The sequence below is a fragment of the Sinohyriopsis cumingii genome, unplaced genomic scaffold (genome assembly GCF_028554795.1).
Source record: "Sinohyriopsis cumingii isolate HCF-2022 unplaced genomic scaffold, ASM2855479v2 utg002169l, whole genome shotgun sequence".
Taxonomy (NCBI): domain Eukaryota; kingdom Metazoa; phylum Mollusca; class Bivalvia; order Unionida; family Unionidae; genus Sinohyriopsis; species Sinohyriopsis cumingii.
Window position 1 is genome coordinate 61,807 of NW_028316144.1, and position 15,555 is coordinate 77,361.

The 15,555-nt window shown below is 34.7% G+C and overlaps 4 non-coding genes across 4 annotated transcripts; all 4 read left to right on the forward strand.

Annotated features, from left to right (window-relative positions):
- Positions 1-4,361: 4,361 nt before the first annotated feature.
- On the forward strand, positions 4,362-4,466 carry Trnal-caa (transfer RNA leucine (anticodon CAA)). Its single transcript has 2 exons — positions 4,362-4,399; positions 4,421-4,466. It is a non-coding gene; the product is annotated as a tRNA-Leu (tRNA).
- Positions 4,467-5,569: 1,103 nt separating this feature from the next.
- On the forward strand, positions 5,570-5,674 carry Trnal-caa (transfer RNA leucine (anticodon CAA)). Its single transcript has 2 exons — positions 5,570-5,607; positions 5,629-5,674. It is a non-coding gene; the product is annotated as a tRNA-Leu (tRNA).
- Positions 5,675-13,100: 7,426 nt separating this feature from the next.
- Trnal-caa (transfer RNA leucine (anticodon CAA)) lies at positions 13,101-13,205 on the forward strand. The gene is made up of 2 exons: positions 13,101-13,138; positions 13,160-13,205. It is a non-coding gene; the product is annotated as a tRNA-Leu (tRNA).
- Positions 13,206-14,308: 1,103 nt separating this feature from the next.
- Positions 14,309-14,413, forward strand: Trnal-caa (transfer RNA leucine (anticodon CAA)). Its single transcript has 2 exons — positions 14,309-14,346; positions 14,368-14,413. It is a non-coding gene; the product is annotated as a tRNA-Leu (tRNA).
- Positions 14,414-15,555: the final 1,142 nt, after the last annotated feature.

A 15,555-nucleotide genomic window follows, 5' to 3' on the forward strand; every position in this document is an offset into this window, starting at 1 on the left:
CTTAGTATTTTCTCTGTAATATATATATATGTATTATACATAATACTAATGTTACTAAAACTGTTTATCTCTATTTGTTAATAAATGGTATATATAGTTTTCAGTAGAGATATACGTATCTTTAAGATCCAGTTTTATATATATATTTATGTATTAAGATATCATTAATCTTTGCTGTATATGCACATCTCGATGTAAATTATTCGTTAAAGTATTAGATAATTACGTTAAAAATGTAAGCTATGACGTCATCTTGTTTATATCATTGTTTATTTCATTGATCACTTAGAAACAACATATTTAATGACGTAAGCAATGATATTGAATTCAGTTTGAATTCAGTCTGATGAAGCATTAAAGCGAAACCGGTCACACATTCTACGTGTTGGTGTTGTTTATTTTATAATTATATATATATATATATATATATATATATATATATATATATATATATATATATATATATATATATATATATATATATACATTGTTGAACTCTGGATGTCTGTGAAGAAAGAATATTTTAAAACATAGTATACTTATTCAGTCAATATGTGAGTAATTAATCAAATTTCAACTGAACTTTAACTTAGAAACTGTTAACAATTGCTTTGTAAATCTTTTTCGTAATGTAAATACTATTCATTTCTTGAATCTCATATAGGAATTAAGCTGTCAAGAAAACAAAAGCTTTCATTTAGTTTATGCTTGTGTAATTAGTTTTCATCAGTTTGCTTGCCCTAACACAATATTATATTAAAATGTATGATGTTATACTGCCTTGGGCTAACTGCACAAAAGCAACATCATGAGGTAGATGGGTTGCGTTTGGTTATGTTTCACATTACTCTAAATGAAATGTATTTGTTTTGGGTTAACTTCACTTTTTATGTATTATGTGAACGGAAAAGTGTCTCCCAGTTAAATTTGCATTACTGGAAATTTCCCATATCTCAATGACGGAATGGAACCGAATAAAACATTATGATCAATGGGAGGCACACAGTGATGTAGAGATGGATGACAAATCCAGGGCATGTATCCAATTAATAAAGCAATATAACTGATAGCTACACTTCACATCACCACGTTTTGAATTTCTATATATTGAGATCCTAGAAAAGGATAATATTGCACATAAAGCCAGATGAAACTGCATTGTGTCCGTTTTATTCAGTTTTAATTTACAATTGGATTCATACATCCAGCTTTAATACTGGTAAGAAATTAGCTACTTAGGAGTTTAGATTGCAGTGAGAAGTACTGATAGTGTACAAAGATGTTGTCATTTATATTTCCAAGGTTTCATGGCTATTGCGTATAACTATTCCTACAATACCTTCTTGATTCAGACCACTTTTCAAAGAGACAAAATGTTGTAAGCCATGGATGTCTTTATGCATTTATGCATTTCATATTTTTTTGTGACCACAATTTAATTCATTGTAATTTAGTCGACCTTTGATTTGTATTCCTGCATCAAAGTATAGAATCACGATGGTAATGCTTGTTTTGTCTTGCACCTCTACAGCTGAAAAGAATTAAAAACAGGTTCTCTTATCATGATAGAATAATAATAATGTTGGAAAATTTTCCTGTACGATAGGAATTAAATGTTGGGTTAGTAGCAGCCCCATAATACAGAGAACTCTATTGGCAGAACATATTTTCAACAATATCGATGTTAATTGTGGAATATACAATGCTTTGATCTATTTTTGACACAAGCAACTTTATTATTGACATGAATTTATAATAGACTAAAATTAAGATCCTCTCTTGTTTCCGTTGTCATTAAATTCTTAAATATCGTATTGACACTGTCTGAATCGGTAACTTGTTTTCCCATGACTAGAACAAGGCATACGCTAAAGTAAGTCTTATTAGATTTTCATCTGTTGAATATTTAGACTGTCACTAAAGAAGGAAAGTAAAATAATTGAATGCTACAGAAGGTTCACTGCTGCTGTTAGTTCCTTCTGTGCTGGCACAGACATTTTTTTCGTGCATAGTCATCAAATTCAGCCTGTCCTAGCTTAGAGTTTCGACAGCAAGTTTGTTAATCATCTTATGAGCATCATTTGGAAAATCATGCTCATCAGAAAGCTTCTGATAAACTGGGAAAGGATGTGTACTGTGGTTCCGCTTATAACTATATATCCACATCTTCCAGATGATAAAGAAGCCATCTACAGTGAGAAGGCTCTGATGAAAATCCTCCAAATCAATAGTTAGAATAATGTACCTGATCTTCTTGAGTAACTGACATTGGTCCATCACGAAGATAATTTATTTGCTTCATTGGGTTTCTGTAATGCTTAGCAATCATCTGTGTGTCCGTGAGATTTCGTGCAGAAAGTGCATTTTAAGAATTGCTTGAACCATCCATGCAGCAGAAATGGTGGCTTAAAGCGATATACATAAAGTTCATCAATCCATTTCCAGGTTGAAATAGAAAGATCACTTGGTGATGCCTTTGTATTTGGATAAAGGGCAAATGACCATCTAAAACCTTTTATACCATGAAAACTGTATTGCAAGACATGATTGGCCATTTTACTTTTTGCATCATCTTTATCTCTGGACCAGAATCAATAAGAACCACCAATGAGCTACCAGATTTATAATGATCAACTGGTATGTATTCTTGTATGGACAGCTCATGCAATAATAATCCCCGGCAAAGGCCGTCTTGTGTCAAATTTCGTCTTTGGGTTTCATTCAACATCTTTTTTTTTTCTATTATTCGAAGGCCCTGACAGACAGAATCTTTATATAGAGATAGCAACTAGCCATGTTAGTAAAATCTATGTAACGCGAGGCATATTTGTCATACAATTCCATTAGTAACTAAATTAAATAAATGCATCTTTTTTATAACACAAATTACTGTAATAAACTGTATTTTGTATAATGATCATTTGTAACATTCAGAAGAACTTGATTGAGGGGGGAAACCAATAATAACACTCCCAATTAATTAATTCCGAGTCTGTTATCATTAGTTGTTGTTGTTGTTGTAGGGTTTAACGCCATTTTTCAGGAAACGATAGGCTATAAATGGCGCCAGTATTAATGGTGGATGAAGAACCCGGGAAAATCCCGGAAAGAACCATCGACCCACGAGAACCTACTGGCAAGCTTTGTCGCATACCCACATTGGCCGAATCCGAGACTCGAACCCACGCAGAGAGAGGTGAGATGACAGTGATCCGTAACGGAGAGCGCTTTAGACCACTCGTCCACTCGGGGACCCGTTATTATTAGTTATCCCCACAATCAAGTGCCCGTGTAACAGTGGATGGCTGCAAGTTCAGTATTGTTGGTAGGGTTTATATTAAACAGATTTAGAATGCCGATATCAGCATACGGATGCATTGAAGTTAAATAAGTATGTTACTTCATATTATAATATGGGACTGGGGGTGGGTGGCTTGGAATTTGTTGGAGCCAGGAGTTTTTTTCTTCTCTTTTCCATCAATATTTTCCCAAACTAATACAGTTGATGTATTCTAATTGTTTTGTATGGTCCATAAATCAGAGTCAGACATATTTGTGAATCTATTTGTCAACTTGAAATTTGGTTCAAACAACTTTTAGTACTTTCCCCCATCCGTTTTTCTGAAAAGTTACAAAATTGAAACCATTGGCAAGGGTGGGGTGGGGAGGGACATTTTACTGTAATATACCAGCCAGCACATACCACGTTGAGACTGTAATTTCTGTCATTTTCCCAAGTATTAACTAGCTTTTCTTATGCTTTATGTCGTGCTAAACGTTTGCATTTAACGATATCCGGCTCAAGAAAAACATTTCGAATTTTCATTTCTTCATGAGATATCACATTCGGGATGTCTCTCTTCTTATGCAAATGTTTCAGTGTCATAACCTCTATGATACACACACGCACACACATACACACACACACACACACACACACACACACACACACACACACACACGTTTATCCGTAGATTATTTAATTAAAATGAAGCTATTCATTTTTCCACCAATACGCGTATCACACACGGAATGTATGCCAGTCCGATGCATTCAATTATGGTGCATTTTAAATTCGCCGTTTTTGTAGCACCATGGCCTTCATTTGGACACGAGTTAAATAACAGAAACGGCTGATGCAGATTGCACAACAGAGGAAGTTACCCAACATTTATCAGCCTAATGTAAATAGAAGACCGGTCAAATACAGTTGTCGATAGTTTACAGAAAATAGACTTATCGTAGGCAAAGTATATATATTTTTAATAAAAACATACATTACTCAATGACTATACAAAAGATGGGGCTTTTATATATGGAAGCCTTCAACAATTAGTCAGTTTCGTGACGCTTATACTTATGTCAGGATGGCCGAGTGGTCTAAGGCGCCAGACTCAAGGTTATAAACCTACATAGAGTGTTCTGGTCCACGAATGTGGGCGTGGGTTCAAATCCCACTTCTGACAGCTGACTTTTTTTTTTCTTGGATCATCCGTTCGCATCAATCAAAATAAGTATTTTATTCTCTCGAATGTAAGTCGATAGTAGAATATTGAGACTTTTCAGCCTCAAACTGGCATCTGATGTTAAAGAGGGTGAAGAGTGTTGCCTCTAGCAGATATCTAACATTAGGCCGCCATGATGAAAAAGATGGCGTCAAGATGGAAAGCCATAAAAGTGGTTTAAGGGTTTTCACGGAAAGAGTTTGTTTTGCTAAAATTCTCAGGGTCAAACATATTGGGTCCACGCAACTGTACGTTTAATATGTGTAGTTTGTATAAACGCTAGGGGAAATTTAAGATTTCCATTAAGACAAAATTGTTACGTATGTTAGTAGCGGCACTTTTTATTTCAGACATGCTGAATATCAAGTCAGGCAAATTTTCATTCACCACTTTAACAACTGTTACAGCAGCTTTGCCAATCTTAGGACGGACTGACCTCAAGTTACACTGCATTGATACATTTCATATGAGGAGAGAACTGTGTCTCTTTGGTTAGAATGATTATCTTTACTCACCAAGTCACTGTCAGCATTTCATTCAAATTTGTGTATCGTACGTGGGATAGACGTTTGTGCCAAATTAAAATTGGAGAGGGACAGACAAACAGAGACTACAAAAGGAGAAATTAAAATATACACACAGAAACACAAACACACACAAACACATTTATCCGTAGATTATTTAATTAAAATGAAGCTATTCATTTTTCCACCAATACGCGTATCATACACGGCAGGTATGCCAGTCCGATGCATTCAATTATGGTGCATTTTAAATTCGCCGTTTTTGTAGCACCATGGCCTTCCATTTGGACGCGAGTTATATAACAAAAATGGCTGACGCAGATTGCACAACAGAAGAAGTTGCCCAACATTTATTAGTCTAATGTAAATAGAAGACCCGTCAAATACAGTTGTCGTTAGTTTATGGAAAATGGACTTATCGTATGCAAAGTATATACATTTTTAAAAAAACATACATTACTCAAATGGCTTTACAAAAGATAGGGCTTCTGTATATGGAAGCCTTCAACAATTAGTCAGTTTCGTGACGCTTATATATATGTCAGGATGGCCGAGTGGTCTAAGGCGCCAGACTCAAGGTTATAAACCTGCATAGAGTGTTCTGGTCCACGAATGTGGGCGTGGGTTCAAATCCCACTTCTGACAGTTCATTTTTTTCCTTCTTGCATCATCCGTTTTTATCAATCCAAATAAGTATTTTGTTCTCTCGAATGTAGAATGTAGGTGGATAGTAGGATATTAAGCCATTTCAGACTGAAACTGGCATCTGATGGTAAGATGGGGAGAAGACTATCGTCTCTAATGGAAATTTTACATTGGGCCACCATGTTGAACTGGTGGCGTCAAGATGGAAAGGCTTAAAATTGTTTTAGAGGTTTTCAAAGAAAGAGTTTGTCTTGCTAAGAATGTCAGGGTCTAAAATGTGGGGTCCACGTGGCTAGATGTGCAATATGTGTAGTTTGTATGAATACTACGGAAAATTTAGATTTTCATTAAAACAAATTTCTACGCATATTAATGGCTGCAGTTTTCGTTTGAAACATGCTGGTTATTAAATCAGGGAAGTTATCATTGACTATTTTATGAAATGTTACAACTTTGTGAATATTAGGACGGACTGACCTCTGTATATACTACATTGATACATCTCATAAGAGGAGATAATTTGTATCTGTTTGGCTACAGTGATTATCTTTCCTCATCAGTTCACAACGACAGCCCATTTCGTTATCTCCAACCGTCCCAAACAATTCAATGTTAGGTAGAACTCCTATTAACTGTTTTGAAAAATATATTGGCATAAATGTACGTCAAAGTTGGGGTAGATGTTTTGAGACAAATCAAATGTTGAGAGAGAGAGAGAGAGAGAGAGAGAGAAAGGCTAAAGGGCAAGGTGATGGGTACGTAAGTAGATAGTTATGGAGTCAATAGAAAGAAAGTTCACCCATCATATAGGTCCCTCAAAAGTGACAAATCGATCAGAGAAACAGACATACAGACACACATTTAGTGGCTAAAGGTCAGGGTAACGGGTACGTATGTAGGTAAATATGGCAGATAATAGATAGCGTATTTGAGTGTGCCCATGTTTACTGGAAGTACACCCAAACGGCACTATACACATTGTATGTCCTTAGTCTATCGTGTATTGGAGAGAAATATTTTTAAAATGTTGATTTATTAAAAAGCAAACTGTACATCGGATGTTTGTACATAAGTTAACCTAGTACAAGACTATCTTTGTCACCTAAGCCATGATGCATTGATGTTCTTCACAGGTGTCAATACGTGTGGGTGTGACTAGAGCTTATGTTGATGCTTAATATATTTATCAAACACCAAAAGTTTACTAGAATGTTTGTGTATTTGTTGTCAAAGCTAAAATAAGAAAAGTGTAAAGCCTATATTTTGTCTATTTGCATTCTTTACTAATTATTTTCATTTATTACTTCTAAAAAGATATTGCTTGCTGGAGGTGTACACCCCAATATGCTAAATATATGTGCAACTCTTAAGGGCACTAAGACTTTGTATCTATAGACCGATATAAAATAATATACTATAGAATATATTAGTGAAAAAACGAAATTAATATGTAAAAGAAAATAAAGAATCGTCGATACATTCCATTCCACAAACATTCGCTCATAATATATACACAAATAAAATAGAAACAATTTTGAGAGGATTTTTACATAGAAAAGATAAAATAAACACAAGCCATTTCAAACTATAATGATATCCAAAGAGTATACATCATGTGATCCTACAATTATAAAACAGGTATCCATTTTTAGTTTATATAGTTATTGTCAGTTAATAAATTTATTGTGTATTTAGTCTTTCTATTGTTCCAATGAGTGCAATGATTAGAGACAAGAAATTGAGTTAAATAAGCAGAAAAATGTGCAACGGATTTAATCAAGAGACCAAATTAATTGAAATAAACATGAACACTACAATACAATTTAAAATAGCATAAATCCCTCATCATATAAAGATAATAATCGTGAATTGGGATATTGTTCTCAACTCAGGAGAAATAATTGTGTTGGCTCGATTTCTTTCTTCTAGCGTCTAAATATATCCAAGATGAAATAATACAACAGGATACCACGGGCATCAAAATTATATAATATCAACTTGTCAAATGAAAAGTTAGATTTCATTATTTCCAAGAATATATTTAACAGCAAACATAACTGTTGAATTCTATTGATATACCAGTATTGTAGTTCTAGTGGTTTGTTTCACAAAATAAAAACGACAATTTACACAGAGCATAGACGTTTAAGGTGAATAAGAAAAATATTTTAGAACACAGAGATTGTCTTGTAGAGTCTTCACCAGGAAGTATATAATAATTATTCACACAAATCTTATCGTTACAAGAGGTCGATAAGAAACAATAAACGAAAATTAGAAAACACACACACACACACACACACACACACATTTGTCTGTAGATTATTCAATAAGAACGATGCTATAGATTTTTGTTATTAATATGAGTAGCACACACAGAAAACTTGCCAGTCTGATGCATTAGCACAGTTTAATTGAAAATATCTGTTTCAGTATCATCACGGTACATGCACTTGATTCATGGGGAAACGAACGATAACACACTCCCAATTAAGACAAGGTAAATAACTCTCGCAGGTCACAATCTGACTCCAGGATGACTGTTTTAATTTTATATACTATCCACGCATTTAGTCACTCATAACATACATCACCGTAAAGAAGACATTCCACACATTTCCCATAAGTAATATTCAAGTGCCTTGATAATTCTGAATCTCAACATTTACACAAAGTTTGTCCGTGGCTTCGTGCCTTGTACACTTTAAAACAATATCAACTTCGATGCTTCCAGCCTACTTCGAACTGAATGAGATTCGATTGTGATTGCTTCAGTGATTGGTTATTTGATTAACAGAGTCAATTTGAACATCGGTAACAATCGCTACATCTCGGTATAACCTGGCAAATATGCAATAGGAACAGCTTCGGTTTTTTACGTCAAGTCGTTTTTCTGACTTGTTAGGGAGAAAAACGAGCGTTGTTCTGCTCCTTATATAATGTTCAAGATCGTGTGACATTTACTGGAAAAATTCACAAGTGTTGAACACTTCTTGACATGGATAAACATTGATTTGTTTCTTAGTATTTTCTCTGTAATATATATATATGTATTATACATAATACTAATGTTACTAAAACTGTTTATCTCTATTTGTTAATAAATGGTATATATAGTTTTCAGTAGAGATATACGTATCTTTAAGATCCAGTTTTATATATATATTTATGTATTAAGATATCATTAATCTTTGCTGTATATGCACATCTCGATGTAAATTATTCGTTAAAGTATTAGATAATTACGTTAAAAATGTAAGCTATGACGTCATCTTGTTTATATCATTGTTTATTTCATTGATCACTTAGAAACAACATATTTAATGACGTAAGCAATGATATTGAATTCAGTTTGAATTCAGTCTGATGAAGCATTAAAGCGAAACCGGTCACACATTCTACGTGTTGGTGTTGTTTATTTTATAATTTATATATATATATATATATATATATATATATATATATATATATATATATATATATATATATATATATATATATATATATATATATATATATATATATATATATATATATATATATATATATATATATATATATACATTGTTGAACTCTGGATGTCTGTGAAGAAAGAATATTTTAAAACATAGTATACTTATTCAGTCAATATGTGAGTAATTAATCAAATTTCAACTGAACTTTAACTTAGAAACTGTTAACAATTGCTTTGTAAATCTTTTTCGTAATGTAAATACTATTCATTTCTTGAATCTCATATAGGAATTAAGCTGTCAAGAAAACAAAAGCTTTCATTTAGTTTATGCTTGTGTAATTAGTTTTCATCAGTTTGCTTGCCCTAACACAATATTATATTAAAATGTATGATGTTATACTGCCTTGGGCTAACTGCACAAAAGCAACATCATGAGGTAGATGGGTTGCGTTTGGTTATGTTTCACATTACTCTAAATGAAATGTATTTGTTTTGGGTTAACTTCACTTTTTATGTATTATGTGAACGGAAAAGTGTCTCCCAGTTAAATTTGCATTACTGGAAATTTCCCATATCTCAATGACGGAATGGAACCGAATAAAACATTATGATCAATGGGAGGCACACAGTGATGTAGAGATGGATGACAAATCCAGGGCATGTATCCAATTAATAAAGCAATATAACTGATAGCTACACTTCACATCACCACGTTTTGAATTTCTATATATTGAGATCCTAGAAAAGGATAATATTGCACATAAAGCCAGATGAAACTGCATTGTGTCCGTTTTATTCAGTTTTAATTTACAATTGGATTCATACATCCAGCTTTAATACTGGTAAGAAATTAGCTACTTAGGAGTTTAGATTGCAGTGAGAAGTACTGATAGTGTACAAAGATGTTGTCATTTATATTTCCAAGGTTTCATGGCTATTGCGTATAACTATTCCTACAATACCTTCTTGATTCAGACCACTTTTCAAAGAGACAAAATGTTGTAAGCCATGGATGTCTTTATGCATTTATGCATTTCATATTTTTTTGTGACCACAATTTAATTCATTGTAATTTAGTCGACCTTTGATTTGTATTCCTGCATCAAAGTATAGAATCACGATGGTAATGCTTGTTTTGTCTTGCACCTCTACAGCTGAAAAGAATTAAAAACAGGTTCTCTTATCATGATAGAATAATAATAATGTTGGAAAATTTTCCTGTACGATAGGAATTAAATGTTGGGTTAGTAGCAGCCCCATAATACAGAGAACTCTATTGGCAGAACATATTTTCAACAATATCGATGTTAATTGTGGAATATACAATGCTTTGATCTATTTTTGACACAAGCAACTTTATTATTGACATGAATTTATAATAGACTAAAATTAAGATCCTCTCTTGTTTCCGTTGTCATTAAATTCTTAAATATCGTATTGACACTGTCTGAATCGGTAACTTGTTTTCCCATGACTAGAACAAGGCATACGCTAAAGTAAGTCTTATTAGATTTTCATCTGTTGAATATTTAGACTGTCACTAAAGAAGGAAAGTAAAATAATTGAATGCTACAGAAGGTTCACTGCTGCTGTTAGTTCCTTCTGTGCTGGCACAGACATTTTTTTCGTGCATAGTCATCAAATTCAGCCTGTCCTAGCTTAGAGTTTCGACAGCAAGTTTGTTAATCATCTTATGAGCATCATTTGGAAAATCATGCTCATCAGAAAGCTTCTGATAAACTGGGAAAGGATGTGTACTGTGGTTCCGCTTATAACTATATATCCACATCTTCCAGATGATAAAGAAGCCATCTACAGTGAGAAGGCTCTGATGAAAATCCTCCAAATCAATAGTTAGAATAATGTACCTGATCTTCTTGAGTAACTGACATTGGTCCATCACGAAGATAATTTATTTGCTTCATTGGGTTTCTGTAATGCTTAGCAATCATCTGTGTGTCCGTGAGATTTCGTGCAGAAAGTGCATTTTAAGAATTGCTTGAACCATCCATGCAGCAGAAATGGTGGCTTAAAGCGATATACATAAAGTTCATCAATCCATTTCCAGGTTGAAATAGAAAGATCACTTGGTGATGCCTTTGTATTTGGATAAAGGGCAAATGACCATCTAAAACCTTTTATACCATGAAAACTGTATTGCAAGACATGATTGGCCATTTTACTTTTTGCATCATCTTTATCTCTGGACCAGAATCAATAAGAACCACCAATGAGCTACCAGATTTATAATGATCAACTGGTATGTATTCTTGTATGGACAGCTCATGCAATAATAATCCCCGGCAAAGGCCGTCTTGTGTCAAATTTCGTCTTTGGGTTTCATTCAACATCTTTTTTTTTTCTATTATTCGAAGGCCCTGACAGACAGAATCTTTATATAGAGATAGCAACTAGCCATGTTAGTAAAATCTATGTAACGCGAGGCATATTTGTCATACAATTCCATTAGTAACTAAATTAAATAAATGCATCTTTTTTATAACACAAATTACTGTAATAAACTGTATTTTGTATAATGATCATTTGTAACATTCAGAAGAACTTGATTGAGGGGGGAAACCAATAATAACACTCCCAATTAATTAATTCCGAGTCTGTTATCATTAGTTGTTGTTGTTGTTGTAGGGTTTAACGCCATTTTTCAGGAAACGATAGGCTATAAATGGCGCCAGTATTAATGGTGGATGAAGAACCCGGGAAAATCCCGGAAAGAACCATCGACCCACGAGAACCTACTGGCAAGCTTTGTCGCATACCCACATTGGCCGAATCCGAGACTCGAACCCACGCAGAGAGAGGTGAGATGACAGTGATCCGTAACGGAGAGCGCTTTAGACCACTCGTCCACTCGGGGACCCGTTATTATTAGTTATCCCCACAATCAAGTGCCCGTGTAACAGTGGATGGCTGCAAGTTCAGTATTGTTGGTAGGGTTTATATTAAACAGATTTAGAATGCCGATATCAGCATACGGATGCATTGAAGTTAAATAAGTATGTTACTTCATATTATAATATGGGACTGGGGGTGGGTGGCTTGGAATTTGTTGGAGCCAGGAGTTTTTTTCTTCTCTTTTCCATCAATATTTTCCCAAACTAATACAGTTGATGTATTCTAATTGTTTTGTATGGTCCATAAATCAGAGTCAGACATATTTGTGAATCTATTTGTCAACTTGAAATTTGGTTCAAACAACTTTTAGTACTTTCCCCCATCCGTTTTTCTGAAAAGTTACAAAATTGAAACCATTGGCAAGGGTGGGGTGGGGAGGGACATTTTACTGTAATATACCAGCCAGCACATACCACGTTGAGACTGTAATTTCTGTCATTTTCCCAAGTATTAACTAGCTTTTCTTATGCTTTATGTCGTGCTAAACGTTTGCATTTAACGATATCCGGCTCAAGAAAAACATTTCGAATTTTCATTTCTTCATGAGATATCACATTCGGGATGTCTCTCTTCTTATGCAAATGTTTCAGTGTCATAACCTCTATGATACACACACGCACACACATACACACACACACACACACACACACACACACACACGTTTATCCGTAGATTATTTAATTAAAATGAAGCTATTCATTTTTCCACCAATACGCGTATCACACACGGAATGTATGCCAGTCCGATGCATTCAATTATGGTGCATTTTAAATTCGCCGTTTTTGTAGCACCATGGCCTTCATTTGGACACGAGTTAAATAACAGAAACGGCTGATGCAGATTGCACAACAGAGGAAGTTACCCAACATTTATCAGCCTAATGTAAATAGAAGACCGGTCAAATACAGTTGTCGATAGTTTACAGAAAATAGACTTATCGTAGGCAAAGTATATATATTTTTAATAAAAACATACATTACTCAATGACTATACAAAAGATGGGGCTTTTATATATGGAAGCCTTCAACAATTAGTCAGTTTCGTGACGCTTATACTTATGTCAGGATGGCCGAGTGGTCTAAGGCGCCAGACTCAAGGTTATAAACCTACATAGAGTGTTCTGGTCCACGAATGTGGGCGTGGGTTCAAATCCCACTTCTGACAGCTGACTTTTTTTTTTCTTGGATCATCCGTTCGCATCAATCAAAATAAGTATTTTATTCTCTCGAATGTAAGTCGATAGTAGAATATTGAGACTTTTCAGCCTCAAACTGGCATCTGATGTTAAAGAGGGTGAAGAGTGTTGCCTCTAGCAGATATCTAACATTAGGCCGCCATGATGAAAAAGATGGCGTCAAGATGGAAAGCCATAAAAGTGGTTTAAGGGTTTTCACGGAAAGAGTTTGTTTTGCTAAAATTCTCAGGGTCAAACATATTGGGTCCACGCAACTGTACGTTTAATATGTGTAGTTTGTATAAACGCTAGGGGAAATTTAAGATTTCCATTAAGACAAAATTGTTACGTATGTTAGTAGCGGCACTTTTTATTTCAGACATGCTGAATATCAAGTCAGGCAAATTTTCATTCACCACTTTAACAACTGTTACAGCAGCTTTGCCAATCTTAGGACGGACTGACCTCAAGTTACACTGCATTGATACATTTCATATGAGGAGAGAACTGTGTCTCTTTGGTTAGAATGATTATCTTTACTCACCAAGTCACTGTCAGCATTTCATTCAAATTTGTGTATCGTACGTGGGATAGACGTTTGTGCCAAATTAAAATTGGAGAGGGACAGACAAACAGAGACTACAAAAGGAGAAATTAAAATATACACACAGAAACACAAACACACACAAACACATTTATCCGTAGATTATTTAATTAAAATGAAGCTATTCATTTTTCCACCAATACGCGTATCATACACGGCAGGTATGCCAGTCCGATGCATTCAATTATGGTGCATTTTAAATTCGCCGTTTTTGTAGCACCATGGCCTTCCATTTGGACGCGAGTTATATAACAAAAATGGCTGACGCAGATTGCACAACAGAAGAAGTTGCCCAACATTTATTAGTCTAATGTAAATAGAAGACCCGTCAAATACAGTTGTCGTTAGTTTATGGAAAATGGACTTATCGTATGCAAAGTATATACATTTTTAAAAAAACATACATTACTCAAATGGCTTTACAAAAGATAGGGCTTCTGTATATGGAAGCCTTCAACAATTAGTCAGTTTCGTGACGCTTATATATATGTCAGGATGGCCGAGTGGTCTAAGGCGCCAGACTCAAGGTTATAAACCTGCATAGAGTGTTCTGGTCCACGAATGTGGGCGTGGGTTCAAATCCCACTTCTGACAGTTCATTTTTTTCCTTCTTGCATCATCCGTTTTTATCAATCCAAATAAGTATTTTGTTCTCTCGAATGTAGAATGTAGGTGGATAGTAGGATATTAAGCCATTTCAGACTGAAACTGGCATCTGATGGTAAGATGGGGAGAAGACTATCGTCTCTAATGGAAATTTTACATTGGGCCACCATGTTGAACTGGTGGCGTCAAGATGGAAAGGCTTAAAATTGTTTTAGAGGTTTTCAAAGAAAGAGTTTGTCTTGCTAAGAATGTCAGGGTCTAAAATGTGGGGTCCACGTGGCTAGATGTGCAATATGTGTAGTTTGTATGAATACTACGGAAAATTTAGATTTTCATTAAAACAAATTTCTACGCATATTAATGGCTGCAGTTTTCGTTTGAAACATGCTGGTTATTAAATCAGGGAAGTTATCATTGACTATTTTATGAAATGTTACAACTTTGTGAATATTAGGACGGACTGACCTCTGTATATACTACATTGATACATCTCATAAGAGGAGATAATTTGTATCTGTTTGGCTACAGTGATTATCTTTCCTCATCAGTTCACAACGACAGCCCATTTCGTTATCTCCAACCGTCCCAAACAATTCAATGTTAGGTAGAACTCCTATTAACTGTTTTGAAAAATATATTGGCATAAATGTACGTCAAAGTTGGGGTAGATGTTTTGAGACAAATCAAATGTTGAGAGAGAGAGAGAGAGAGAGAGAGAGAGAGAGAGAGAGAGAGAGAGAGAGAGGCTAAAGGGCAAGGTGATGGGTACGTAAGTAGATAGTTATGGAGTCAATAGAAAGAAAGTTCACCCATCATATAGGTCCCTCAAAAGTGACAAATCGATCAGAGAAACAGACATACAGACACACATTTAGTGGCTAAAGGTCAGGGTAACGGGTACGTATGTAGGTAAATATGGCAGATAATAGATAGCGTATTTGAGTGTGCCCATGTTTACTGGAAGTACACCCAAACGGCACTATACACATTGTATGTCCTTAGTCTATCGTGTATTGGAGAGAAATATTTTTAAAATGTTGATTTATTAAAAAGCAAACTGTACATCGGATGTTTGTACATAAGTTAACCTAGTACAAGACTATCTTTGTCACCTAAGCCATGATGCATTG